The sequence below is a fragment of the Mandrillus leucophaeus genome, unplaced genomic scaffold, assembly GCF_000951045.1.
Source record: "Mandrillus leucophaeus isolate KB7577 unplaced genomic scaffold, Mleu.le_1.0 Scaffold538, whole genome shotgun sequence".
In the NCBI taxonomy this organism is placed as follows: Eukaryota; Metazoa; Chordata; class Mammalia; order Primates; family Cercopithecidae; genus Mandrillus; species Mandrillus leucophaeus.
The window spans coordinates 98,739-108,055 of NW_012105786.1; positions in this window are offsets into that span (position 1 = coordinate 98,739).

The window sequence follows — 9,317 nt, forward strand, 5'->3', positions numbered from 1 at the left end:
AGGAACTGGAAAGTATGTTCAAACGCATAATAATTATTATTATTATGAAATTTAAGCTAAAGAGAAGAAAAGACAGCAAGAGATTGCTCTGAAAGCAGGAGAGTTATTGATATTCATTTCACCTCTGATGTGAATTATGTTACCCCCTTAGAAGGCAGAAGCAGTTAACACCAACTCTGTTTTTTAAATTTTTATTTATTTATTTTTTGAGATAGGCTCTCACTCTGTCCCCCAGGCTGGAGTGCAGTGGCATTATCTTGGCTCACTGTAACCTCTGTCTCCTGGGTTCAAGTGATCCTCCTGCCACAGAATCCCAAGTAGCTGGAATTACAGGTACCCCCAACCACGCCTGGCTAATTTTTGTATTTTTTTTTTTTTTTTTTTTTACTAGAGACAGGGTTCACACCATGTTGACCAGGCTGGTCTCAAACTCCTGACCTCAAGTGATCCACCTGCTTTGGCCTCCCAAAGTGCTGGGATTACAGGCAGGAGCCACTGTACCTGGCCCCAACTTTGTTTTGAAATAATAATATTTTATCTCCATCATATTAGTAGCTAAACCCAAAAGTTTATCAACAGTATAATACAACATGAGCAAGAACAGTTTATTTTAGGAATACACAAGTGCTTAAATATTACATTAAATGATTAAAGAATTACCAAATGATCATATCATCAGATGCTGTTATCAGTTATCTATCGCTGTGTAACAAACCACCTGAAAACTTTGTAGCATAAAGTAACCAGTGGGTTCTACTCATAGATTCTGTGAGTCACTAATCAGAACTGAGCACAGCAGGGACAATTTATCTCTCCACAATGTCTAGAGCCTCAGCTAAAAAGACTCAAAGTCTGGAGTGACTTGATTGCTGAGTGACAGAATCATCTAGAGGCATCATTCACTTGTTTGGTACTTGAAGCTAGATATTGTTTCGGACCTCAGCTGGGCTATCAGATGGAAAACTTACACGTGGCCTCTGCAGGTGCTTTCTCCAGGGATTCATCTGAGCTTTCTCTTAGCATGACTGATGGGTTCCAAGAATGAGCATTCCAAGAGAAGAAGGTGGAAGTGTATGGCATTTTTATGATCCAGCCTCATAAATAACGTAGTAGCCCTTCTGCAGTACTTATTTGTCCAGGCAGTCACAGAGATCTTCCTAGGTTCAAGAAAACAGGATATGTATTAGTCAGTCAGTGTTCTCTAGAAAAACAGAACCAACAATATACATACAAGAGGAGATTTATTATGGGAATTGGCTCATGTAATTACGGAGGCTGAGAAGTCCCATGATACATTGCCTACAAGCTGGTGAAGCAGGGAAGCTAGTGGTATAATTCAGTCTGAGCCCAAAGTCCTGAGACCCAGGGGATCCAATAACATAACTCTCAGCCTGAGGCCAAGGGCTGAGAAACTAGGGGCCTCTGGTTGAAGTCTTAGAGTTGGAATGCCCAAGAACCTGCAGTTCTGATGCTTAGGGGTAGCAAAAGATGGGGTCACACCTCCAGAAGAGAGAACACATTTGCCTTGCCTCTGCCTTTTTGTTCTATCGGGGCCCTTGGTGAATATGATGGTGGCTGCCCACGTTGGATGAGGGCAGATATTCCTTACTTCATCCACTAATTCAATGCCCATCTCCTCCAGAAACACCTTCACAGACATACCCAGAAATAATGTTTTACCAGATGTCTAGGTTTCCCTTAATTCAGTCAAACTGACACCTAAAATTACCATCACAAGTCCACCCCTTGTCAACTTGTCACACACGTCTCCTTTTCAAAATTTTAATTATTATTATTATTTTGCCAAAGTCAAATACTTCTGAACCATATGCGTCTCCTTAAGCCATATTTAATCTTCAAATAAAGACAATAACAAGCTGGGTGTGGTGGCTCACTCCTGTAATCCTAACACTTTGCGGGGCTGAGGTGGGAGGATCTCTTGAGCCTAAGAGTTCCAGAGCAGCCTGGGCAACATAGTGAGACCATGTCTCTACCAAAAATAAAAATAAAAATAAAAATAAATTAGCCAGGTCTGGTGGTCCCAGATACTGGGGACTAAAGTGGGAGAATTGCTTGAGCCCGGGAGTTCAAGGCTGCAGTGAGCCGTGATTGTGCCACTGCACTCCAGCCTGGGCAACAGAGTGAGAACCTGTCGGAAAGAGAGAGAGAAAGAGAAGGAAGGAAGGAAGGAAGGAAGGAAGGAAGGAAGGAAGGAAGGAAGACAGGCAGGCAAGCAGGCAATAACAAGGTCATAGTTCCACCTAACATGATACAATTATCCTGTGTACAACTGAAAACACACTAGTCCCTTCTCCAGTAGAGGAGGTAAAGTTCTTGAGTGATGTTTACTCTTCTCCTGATATTCCATAATTTAAATATCATGATATAAAATTATGAATACTTAAAAATATTGATATAGCCGGGTGCGATGGCTCACGCCTGTAATCTCAGCACTTTGGGAGGCCAAGGCGGGTGGATCACAAGGTCAGGAGATCCAGACCATCCTGGCTAACACGGTGAAACCCCATCTCTACTAAAAATACAAAAACAAAATTAGCTGGGCTTGGTGGTGGGCACCTGTAGTCCCAGCTACTCGGGAGGCTGAGGCGGGAGAATGGCATGACCCCAGGAGGCGGAGTTTGCAGTGAGCCACGATGGTGCCACTGCACTCCAGTCTGGGCAAAAGAGTGACACTCTGTCTCAAAAAAAATTAGATAGATAGATACATACATACATACATACATAGGAAGATATAAAGTCAAAACAGCTAGTTTATCTTACATGATAAAGGAATAAGAGGGAAAAAAACCTGCCTTTGCTTAATATGTGTATATATACACACAAATGTATTTTTTGGGGGTGGGGGACAGGGTCTTACTCTGTTGCCCAGGCTGGAGTGCAGTGGCACAATCTTGGCTCACTGTCACCTATACCTTGCTGGCTTAGGTGATCCTCCTGCTTTAGCCTCTTGAGTAGCTGGAACTACAGGCACATACCACCACACCCAGCTAATTTTTGTATTTTTAGTAGAGACAGAGTTTTGCTATGTTGGCCAGACTGGTCTCAAACTCCTGGGCTCAAGCAATCTGTCCGCTTTAGCTTCCTAAAGTGCTGGGATTACAGGTGTGAGCCACCGCACCTGGCCACAAATGTATTCTTAACAAAATAGGGAGGAAATTATTTTGACAATTATAATCCTTGAGTCTATAACTGGTCACATGGTTGTAGCTGTTGTTTATAGTTAACTTCTATTATCTATTCTGTATTCTCTCTGCCTTCAGTAAGCACCTCAACTGATCATAGTTCTTTACTTGGTGGGGTCACCCAAATCTTCGTTCCTGAAGGATCTGGGCCATTTGAAGCCCTGCCTGATTTGAGTTGTAGTTTCCCATTGACTTTAATCACAGGGCATGGTAATACTAAGAGGTACCCCAAGGGATCTCCTGTATTCCAGACATATTATTTCTTACCAGCATTGTGGAGTATCCAATTTGGTAGTCCAGATCAATCATCCCAGCCAACACCATAACTCCCTTCTTGGTCTGTTGACCCAGAGTCTTAAGGCAGCCAAAGGGAGCAGGTGGTAGTCTTACTTACAATGTAATGAAATCATTGTTGTGTCTCCTGATTAAAGCATTTCTCCCTATGGAACTAAAGACCTTTAGGTCGGCAGAGCATGTCTTGGGAACAGGAAGCAAAAATTTTGCTAGCGGATCACTAGGGGTAATGGTGAGTGCTGCCACCTCCATTTCCACCCCTTGATCGCTGGACCCATGAATTCTATTTCTGGGAGAAACAGTACCATGTATTGGATGCTGATTCAGAAGAATATACAGCCTTCTGGAGAACTCTGCCCCAGCTCTATAAGGTATTGTCATGTAATGGGCAATATAACTGCATCTTCAAAAGGCCATTCCACCATTCTATCAAGCCAGCTGCTTCAAGATGATGGGGTCATTGTAAGACCAGTGAACTCCATGAGTATGAGCCCACTGCTGCACTTCTTTAGCTCTGAAGTGAGTTCCTCGGTCAGTCCACAGATGACAGTTTTGGTGGAAGCAATAGAGACAGTGTCAAGCATGTGAAATGGGAGATACTGTGGCCATCTTAAAAAACCAATCTGCTATAGATACTGAAAAATCATCTCATAACATTCAGCAGCTTTTCCTTTTGAAAGCTCTTAGATCAAAATAAATAGAAGGATGAATACATATGCAAAATAATTGAAAGCAGCATCCCAAAGAAATACTTGTGCACCCAGGTTCATAGCAGCATTATTCACAATAAGTCAAACAACCCAAGGCTCTGAGGTTACAGTGATCTGAGATTTATTCATGTCGGATGAATAGTGATCTGCTGAATAAACAAATGTGTTATATACATACAATGGAAAATTATTCAGCCTTAAAAAGGAAGGAGATTCTGACACATGCTACAACATGGATGAAGCTTGAGGATATTATTCAACCTTAAGTGAAACAAGCCAGTCACAAAAAGACAAACACTGTACTATTCTACTTATACAAGGTATCTAGAGTAGTCAAATTCATAGAAACAGAAAGTAGAATGGTGGTTCCCAGGGCCTGGTGGGGGAGGGGAAATGGAGAGTTGTTGTTCAGTGGGTTCAGAGTTTCGGTTTTGCAAGATGAAAATAATTCTCGTGATTGATTATGCAATAATGTAGATATACTTAACACTACTAAACTATCTATTCTAAATTGGTTAAGGGCTGGTCTGAGTGAAGTAGTGTATACAACTAATTGAGTACAACTAGTTACAGATTTCTTTGTTCCTTCTCCACTCCCACTGCTTCACCTGACTAGCTTAAAAAAAAAAAGTAAAATAAAAGGTTAAGATGATAAATTTTGTGTTATGTGTATTTGATCACTTTTCTTTTTCTTTTCTTTTTGAAACAGAGTCTAGCTCTGCTGCTCAGGCTGGAGTGCAGTGGCATGATCTCTGATCATGGGGCAACCTCCACCTCCCAGGCTCAAGTGATCCTCGCACCTCAGCCTCCCGAGTAGCTAGGATAACAGGCATGTGCCTCCATGCCCAGCTATTTTTGGTATTTTTAGTAGAGACGGGGTTTCATCATGTTGGCCAGGCTGGTCTCAAACTCCTGACCTCAGGTGATCTGCCCACCTTGGCCTCCCAAAATGCTGGGATTACAGGCGTGAACCACCTCACCCAGCCTGTATCACAATTTTTAAAAAGAAATAGAAAATTTTCTAGATATGTTAAAGAATGCTATGGCAGATATTGCATATTAGTATGCTCTAGAATGAACATACAGGCAGAAGCTTTAAAAACTACATTTTCTAGACTCTCCTGTGGCTAGGGCTTGAGATGTGATTTGCATCCCACGAAACAGAAGCATTTGTTGAGACTGATTTGAAACTGAGTCACATGTAGACAGAGGTGATATCAAGAGGATCTGCTTTGCTGGAGTAGACTGTGGCAGAGGTGGCATGGTCTGCAGCCAGCTGTTGTGCAGCAGCTTATTAATTTGGCAGATGACTTCCTGATTCAGCAGCTTTCAACATCAGTGATGGCTGCATTCCCAATTTTGGTCAAGGCAGAGTAGTAATGGGGTCCAGGAGTTGCTCCTGAATCCTTAGTCTAAGTTCTAATCCTCCAGCATTTATAAAAAGGCTGAAGGCAAAATATCATAGTTTGCATATAAAATGATTGTATTTTGTAGAGAATCAGAGACGTTATTTCAGAAAGAAAACTATTAGAACTAATGAAAAGTTAAAGTGGCCAGATTTAAGCCAACTATATGAACAAAATACTTTTTCTTTAACCCAGCAATAATCACGTAGAAATGTAGATTAAAAATCCCACTTCAAATGACGACAAACTTGATAAGACCCAGGAATAAATTTATAAGAAATGCACTAGACTTATTCAGCACACAAGTTTCATTTCAGTCCTCTTTCCCTCTGTTCCACATTCTCTGAACTAAATCAATAAACAACTCAAAGGAATATTATAATGAAATATTTCATGAGAACTGTAGTCTCAGTAGTAAGAAAACCCATTTTTGCCTGATCAGCTGAGCAAATTAAAATTCAATTCTTCTTTAACCGTTACTATTTTCCATCCCAAGGTTTTGTTTTTGTTTTAACTTCTATGTTAGACTTAAGAAAACAAAAACTCTATACCCCATAAATCAAGGCAAACTTTTTCAGTTTTAGAGAAAAGAGGTTAAGAGGAAAACAATTCTGAAGAAGCAATGTTTCTGCCTCGGGGAGAGAAACCTTTAATACAATCCTTATGAAACTGTGTTCCTGGCGTTCCCTTCATAAATCATGCATGCATAAGTAATTTTCAAAGATTTTGGGAAATGAGCTGTTGCACAAGGGATGATGGGAGGTGTTATTCTGTTTCTGTATTTTTCTTTCTCTTTCCCTTTTTTACAGTTGCTAGTCATTTATTGGTCAAAAAATAAAGAGGGTGTCTTTCAGAAGCAGTCAAAAAATAATAGGTCTGATGAAATATAGATGCCTGAGCTATATTTATCATAAGTAAACTCTGTTTAAGAAACATAGCCAAGGCTGGGCGCGGTGGCTCACGCCTGTAATCCCAGCACTTTGGGAGGCCGAGGTGGGCAGATCATTAGGTTAGGAGTTTGAGACCACCCTGGCCAACATAGTGAAACCCTGTCTCTACTAAAAATACAAAAATTAGCAGGGCATGATGGCGTATGCCTGTAGTCCCACTACTCAAGAGGCTGAAGCAGGAGAATTGCTTGAATCCAGGAGGCAGAGGTTGTGGTGAGCCAAGATTGTGCCATTGCACCCCAGCCTAGGCAACAGAGCAAGGCTCCGTCTCAAAAAAAAAAAAGGAAAGAAACATAGCCAAAATGATGGTAAACTGCAAGCTCTTTCCTTATAGATTCAGAGCCACATCAATTTCTCCACATTTTTTAAAGAAATAAATCACTTTGGAAAATTATAGATATATTTCTATAATCAATAAATTTGAGGTATTTATGTGGATTCATCATAATTAAAAATATTAGTTGTTTTCCTATAAAACAATATACATATACAAATCAGTTGGGTCCCCTGGGAAGCAGATGCTGAGCTGGAGTTAAGAATGCAAAAGGCGGCCAGGTGCGGTGGCTCACGTCTGTAATCCCAACACTTTGGGAGGCCGAGGTGGGCGGGTCACGAGGTCAGGAGATGGAGACCATCCTGGCTAACACGGTGAAACTCCGTCTCTACTAAAAAACAAAACCAAAAAATTAGCCTGGCATGGTGGCGGGCGCTTGTAGTCCCAACTACTTGAGAGGCTGAGGCAGGAGAATGGTGTGAACCCGGAAGGCGGAGCTTGTAGTGAGCCAAGATCGCGCCACTGCACTTCAGCCTGGGCGACAGAGTGAGACTCCGTCTCAAAAAACAAAAACAAACAACAACAAAAAAAGAATGCAAAAGGTGCCGAGCGCAGTGGCTCACGCCTGTAATCCCAGCACTTTGGGAGGCCGAGGTGGGCGGATCATGAGGTCAGGAGTTTGAGACCAGCCTGACCAACATGGTGAAACTCCATCTCTACTAAAAATACAAAGATTAGTCAGGCATGGTAGCACGCACCTGTAGTCCCAGCTACTGCAAAGGCTGAGGCAGGAGAACTGCTTGAACCCAGGAGGCAGAGGTTGCAGTGAGCTGAGATTAGGCCACTGCACTCCAGCCTGGGCCACAGACCGAAACTCTGTCTCAAAAAAAAAAAAAAAAAAAAAAGAATGCGGCCGGGCGCAGTGGCTCACGACTGTAATCCCAACACTGTGAGAGGCCGAGGCGGGTGGATCACCTGAGGTCGGGAGTTCGAGACCAGCCTGACCAACATGGAGAAACCCCGTATCTACTGAAAATACACAATTAGCCAGGCGTGGTGGCACATGCCTGTAATCCCAGCTACTCGGGAGGCTGAGGCAGGAGAATGGCTTGAACCTGGGAGGCAGAGGTTGTGGTGAGCCGAGATCGCGCCATTGCACTCCAGCCTGGGCAACAAGAGCGAAACTCTGTCTCAAAAGGAAACAAACAAACAAACAAATAAACAAAAAAAAAACAATTCAAAGGCTTCGGCCGGTGCGGTGACTCATGCCTGTAATCTCAGCACTTTGCCAGGCCGAGGCAGGCAGATCACCTGAGATCAGGAGTTCGAGACCAGTCTGGGCAACATGGTGAAACCCTGTCTCTACTAAAAATACAAAAATTAGCTGGGTGTGGTGGCAGGTACCTGTAATCCCAGCTACTTGGGAGGCTGAGGCGGGAGAACCGCTTGAGCCCAGGAGGTGGAGGTTGCAGTGAGCTGAGATCAGGCCACTGCACTCTAGCCTGGGCAACAGACCCAGACTCCGTCTCAAGGAAAAAAAAAAAAAAAAAAAGCAAAAGGCTTATTGAAGAGTAACATTCATAAGAAGAAAAAGGAGGAAGAACTGGGTCGGGGAGTCATCAGACCACTTTGCAGATCGGCTGAAGACTCAGCCAGCCTGATAGGGAGCTCCCAGCAAAGATTACCATTAGAGAAGTTCTGCATAGGGCAAAAATGGCCAGGCTCTGTTCCACCATCTTGCTGAGTCACTGCCTGGGGTCGCCTCAAAAAAAGTATGATCTTGGCTCAAAAGCTAACAGACACTTAAAGGAATTAACAGCTGGAAGCTGTCAACTAAATCACACAATTCTTGCAGTTGAGAAAGAAGTCCTTTGTGGTTGGTGGGGGGGTGCAGTAGACAGGGTCTCACTCTGTTACCTAAGCTGGAGTGCAGTGGTGTGATCATGACTAACTGCCGCCTCAACCTCCTGGGCTCAGGTGAGCCTCCCTACTCAGCCTCCCAAGAGTTGGGACCACAGGCAGAGTGCCACCATGCCCAGCTAATTTTTGTATTTTTTTTTTTTTTTTTTTTGAGAGATGGAGTTTGGCCATGCTGTCCAGGCTGGTCTCAAACTCCTGGAGTCAAGCAATCCTCCCACCTCAGCCTCCTGGGTAGCTGGGACTATGGGTGCACACCACCATGCCTGGCTAATTTTTTAAATTTTGTAGAGACAGAGGTCTCCTTGTGTTGCCCAAACTGGTTTTGAACTCCTGGCCTCAACATCCTCCCACCTCAGCCTCACAAAGTGCTGGAATTAGAGGCATGAGCCACTGCACCCAGCTTGAATTGTCTTTAAACTGTTTTCTACTAGTATTTAATCTCAGCGTCTTCCCATTCTGACCTATAATTAAGATTAACAATTTTTTTTTTTTTTTTGGCCAGGTGCAGTGGCTCACGCCTGTAATCCCAGCACTTTCGGAGGCCAAGGCAGGTGGATCAC